This window comes from Orycteropus afer, unplaced genomic scaffold (genome assembly GCF_000298275.1).
Source record: "Orycteropus afer afer isolate SDZICR_OR568_19922 unplaced genomic scaffold, OryAfe1.0 scaffold00134, whole genome shotgun sequence".
NCBI lineage: Eukaryota > Metazoa > Chordata > Mammalia > Tubulidentata > Orycteropodidae > Orycteropus > Orycteropus afer.
The window spans coordinates 5,511,527-5,516,553 of record NW_006921721.1 but is presented as its reverse complement, the minus strand read 5'-3'; the positions used below and the strand labels follow the sequence as shown (position 1 = coordinate 5,516,553).

At 43.4% G+C, this 5,027-nt stretch overlaps 1 protein-coding gene across 1 annotated transcript in view; it reads left to right on the top strand.

Annotated features, from left to right (window-relative positions):
* NEK5 (NIMA related kinase 5) overlaps positions 1-5,027 on the top strand; it is a 351,943-nt gene that overhangs the window by 164,479 nt on the left and 182,437 nt on the right. The gene's annotated exons all lie outside the window — the stretch shown is intronic.

Genomic DNA, 5,027 nt, shown 5'->3' with positions numbered 1-5,027 from the left:
TTAATTGGTTTCCCTTTTCTTTGTTGAAGAGGGTCTGTGCAATCCTTCTGCCTAGTCCGCCATCTTGCCCCGCCTCAGATGATGCAATTTTGCTTGCTGAAAATGAGGATGACTTGAAGCATGTACTGATGAAGGTTGAAGACTACAGTCTGCAGTATGGGTTACACTTTAATATAAAGAAAACACATCCTCACAACTGGTCCAATAAACAGCTTCACGGTGGATGGAGAAAAGATTGTAATTGTCAAGGATTTGATATTAATTGGTTTTACAGTCAAAGTCAATGGAAGCAGCAGTCAAGACATCAGACAAATGGGCAAATGTGCTGCAAAAGACCTCTTTCAAGTGCTGAAGAGCAAAGATGTTTCCTTGAAGACTAAGGTGCACCTAACCCAAGCCATGTTGTTTTCAATTGCCTCTTATGCATGTGAGGAGCTCTTGTAGTGTGGTGCCTAAGGCATTTGACTGCTAACCAGAAGGCTGGTGGTTCAGACCCACTAGCCACTCCTTGGAAGGAAGATTGGGCAATCTACTTCTGTAGTGACTGCCTCAGAAACCCAAGGAGGGGTCGTTATGAGTCAGATCTGACTCAATGGCAGTGAGTTTGGTTTGGCTTTATGCATGTGAGAGCTGGACAATGAATAAGGAAGACTGAAGAAGAGTTGATGCTTTTGAGTTTTGGTGTTGGAGAAGAAAGCTAAGAGTACCATGGTCTACTAAAAGGACTAACAAATCTGTCCTGGAAGAAGTGCAGCTGGAATGCTCCTTGGAAGTCAGAATGACTAGACTTCATCTCACCTACTTTGGTCATGTTTTCAGAAGGAACCATTTCCTAGAGAAAGATATCATGCTTGGTAAAGTGGAGGGTCAACAAAGAAGGGGAAGGCCGTCAATGAGATGGATAGACACAGTGGCTTCAAGGATGGGCTCAGGTATAGTAAGAATCATGAGGCTGGCAGAAGACTGGGCAGCATTTCATTCTGCTGTGCACAGGGTCACTATGAGTCAAAGATGATGCAACAGCACCTAATAACAACAACAACATAACTGTGAGCCATTTTCCTAAGATAAATTTCTCTCTCTCTGTATATAAGCTTTGCTGGTTTTGCTTCTCTAGAGAACCCAGCCTAACACATTTGGCACCGGGTGAGAGACAAAATCATAATCATGGGTTTCCTAAACTGGTTCTTACTGATTCTGTTTTGGTTCTCCATTTTGACTAATCATAAAGGCACTGGTGACTCTGCCTCTATTTGTACCTAGGGCTCTGCTAATCCATGGCATGAGGTGGCATCATTAATATATAAATGTTGTTGTTGTTGTTGTTATGTGCCATCGAGTCAGACCCGACTCATAGCGACCCCTCCTTAGGTTTCCAAGGCAGTATCACTATGGAAGTAGATTGCCCAACCTTCCTTCTGAGGAGTGGCTGGTGGGTTTGAACCAGCAGGCTTCTGGTTAGCAGTCAAATGCCTTAGGCACTACGCTACCAGAGCTCCCAATGTGCAAATAGCACCACCAATAGATCAAGTGTTTTTGAGAAGTGAGCCTTTGGGTGATCGCATGTTTGATGCTTTTCTGTAATTTTGTCAGCATGAGGAGTGTAAGGGAGCTGGTTGGTTCATCCTGCTTATGCTAGAAAGTGGTGAAAGAGTGAGAAGAGTTCAGGGCTGCTGAGTTGCACCTCAAGTGCTGCATAAAAGACTCAATGTTTCCAGTTGTGCCCTGAAAGAAAGCCTTGTTTCTTCTAGCAACAGAGCTGATATTGCTGAAAACCAAACCCAGAGTCTTACTGTAAGGGTGACTGAATGACAATGCCAATTGAATTTCTAAAACAGAATGGTGTCTGAAGTTGAAGTGAGGGCATTGATTGGGAAGAAATGGGATCCTGAAACCTGGGATGGAGACATGGGCAGACAGTCAGGAAGATGAAGACATGGAGCCTGTAAATTCTGTTGAATCCCACCTTCCAACAATACCATCCCTCCTATCTGAAGGGATTACTATAAAACCATTATCCTTCTACCTCCGTTTGGTGAGATTACCCCCACTGTCGCTGCTGGGTCATTGCCTGAGATAGATGCCATAGAAGATATTGCTGATCTCAGGAACTGCCCCAACCACCCATTGTTGCTGCTAGACCTATAACTAAACTTAAGTTGAAATGAGCTCTAAAAAGTGTAATATGAAGTGTGACCGAGGAAGTGGTACACCACACCCAAAAAGACCTCCCTTATTTTGCTAACATGTACAGACAGAAACCTGGCAAGAATGACTGTTCACTGGGAAAAAAGAAATAAATAGACTTCTCAGGGAATACTGGACAGTGGCTCTGAAGTGACACTAATTCCAGGAGACCCAAAGCATCATTGGGGCCTACCAGTCAGAGTGGGGGCATATGGAGGTCAAGTTATTGATGGAGTCTTAGCTCAGGTGCATCTCACAGTGGGTCCAATGGATCCCCAAAACCATCTGGTAGTGATTTCCCCAGTTCCAGAATGCATAATTGGAATAGATACACTGAACAATTGGCAGAATTCCCACATTGGGTCCCTGACATGTGGAGTAAGGGCTATTATGGTAGGAAAAGTCAAGTGGAAGCCATTAGCACTGCCTCTACCTAGGAAAATAATTAACATAAAGCAGTACCACATCCCTGGAGAGATTGCAGGGATTACTGCCACCATCAAGGACTTGAAGGAAGCAGGAGTGGTGATTCCCACCACATCCCCATTTAATTCACCTATTTGGCCTATGCAAAAAACAGATGGATCTTGGAGAAGACAGTGGATTATCATAAACTTAATTGTGTGGTGACTCCAATTGCAGCTGCTATTCCTGATGGGGTTTCATTGCTTGAGCAAATTAATACATCTTCTGGTACTTGGTATGTAGCTATAAATCTGGCCTATTCATTTTTCTCAATACCTATTTCAAAGGATCATGAGAAACAATTTGCCTTCAGCTGACAAGGCCAGCAATGTACTTTCACAGTGTTTCCTCAGAGGCATATCATCTCCCCAGTGCTGTCATAATTTAGTCTGTAGGGATCTTGATTGACTTTCCCTTCCACAAGACATAACTCTGGTCCTTATATTGATGATGTTATGCTGATTGGTCCTAATAAGGAAGAAGTATCAATGACTCTAGACTTACCAGTGAGACATCTGCATGCTAGAGGGTGGGAAATTAACCTGACAAAAATTCAGGCATCTTCCCCCTCAGTGAAATTTCTACGGGTCCAGTGGTGTGGGGCATGTCGAGATAGTCTTACTAAAGTGAAGGTTGAGTTATTGTACCTGGCTTCGTCCATAACTAAAAAGAAGGCACAATGTCTGGTAGAGTGCACCTAGGTATAACTAGCAGCAGAGATAAAAGAGCTTTGTAACACTTGCTTGAGCCAGGGCAGAGGCCAGGTTGAAAGGCCAAGAGCTAAAGAGAGGCATGTCTGTGGGCATAGCAGAAGGGGAGACTGACCTGATCGAATAATTTATTCTGAGTGCATTCCTGAAACTGAATTGTAACGTATGACTTCCTAACTCATTGCGATGGAGCTGGATCTGACTCATAGTTAACCCTCTTTGGGTTTCTGAGTCAGTGTCACTATGGAAGTAGTTTGCCCAATCTTCCTTCCAAGGAGTTGGCTGGTGGGTTTGAACCGCTAGCCTTCTGGTTAGCAGTCAAATGCCTTAGGCATGACACCACCTCTATAATTATGAGTATTGTCTATGAGTTCTCTGTGGCCATTGCAACAAATTGTCAAACCCAGCAGAGAAGTAGAGAATACTATGGGAAGGATGGTTGAGATTGGAGAGTGGTGGAATATCTGACTTCCACCTAATAGTAATCAGCCCTGGGTTGTTGATGGTGATTCTGTCCCTCACTTGTAAAGTTATAGGAGGTCAGAGGAAGATGCCACCCCCATGCCCTTTTTGCAACTGATATTGGCCATTTTGAATAGGATATTTGTATGGTCTACTCGGCTGAAAATGACAAATGAAGAGGAATGGTGCCACATTCATTGTCAAAAAGAACATTTCAAAATCTATGCTGAAATACAACACTGTCAGTGATAGGATAATGTTCATACAAGGATAGTTAATACAATGACTATTATTCATATTTACACACTGTGATGGTTATGTTTGTATGTCAACTTGGCTAGGCCTGGGTGAGTGGCTGGGCAGCTGAATGTAGTATTCCCCATGATGAGACTTCTAATCAACTCCATGGTGGAATCCACTGGAAGCAGCTGAGTAGCTGCCTTTGGGTATGTGGTCTGCTTCCTGTATACAAGGAGAAGCTTTGAGAATGGTCTCTAGCCTATGGCACACTTGGACCCGGCATGTAGCCGTGTCATTGCTCAGCAGCCTGCTATGCTCTGCTGACCTTGGGATTTACAGTGGACTTAAGTTAATGGCCTGCTGTGTGGTTTGGTAACATTGGGACTGTGCCTTTTTACTTGTCAACCTTGGGCCTTCTCAGCCTCAGCAGCCAACATCTGTCTGAGTGAAGAAATGCCTCTAGCTCCAGTGGGCCAGGAGCAGGAGGCAGAGCTGGACCCCAAGTTTGAGGGGATTTCACCCAGCCCCTAGAGCCTGGCACTTTGAACATGGACTTAAAGCCTCCAAATTGTAGGAATAAACTCCTGTTTGTTTAAGCCATACCATTTGTGGTATATTCCTGTCAGAGCGGCACTAGGTAACCAGAACACAACCACTAATGCAAACGATGAAGAAATTGAAGAATTTTCACAAATTTCTGTAGTCTGAAGTAGATCAAACAGGCAATGAAGATGCATTGATAATTACTGGTGATTAGAATGCAAAAGTTGAAAAGAAAGAATCATCAATAGTTAGAAAGTATGATCCCTAAAGAATGATATAGAATCTGCAAAACACTGCATAATGTGGATGAACCTGGAGGACATTATGCTGAGTGTCAATCACAAAAGGACAAATATTGTATTAGTCCGTTGTTGTGAAAGTTAAGGAAAGGTTTATCTATGGAAGGGAATTTTCTTTGTT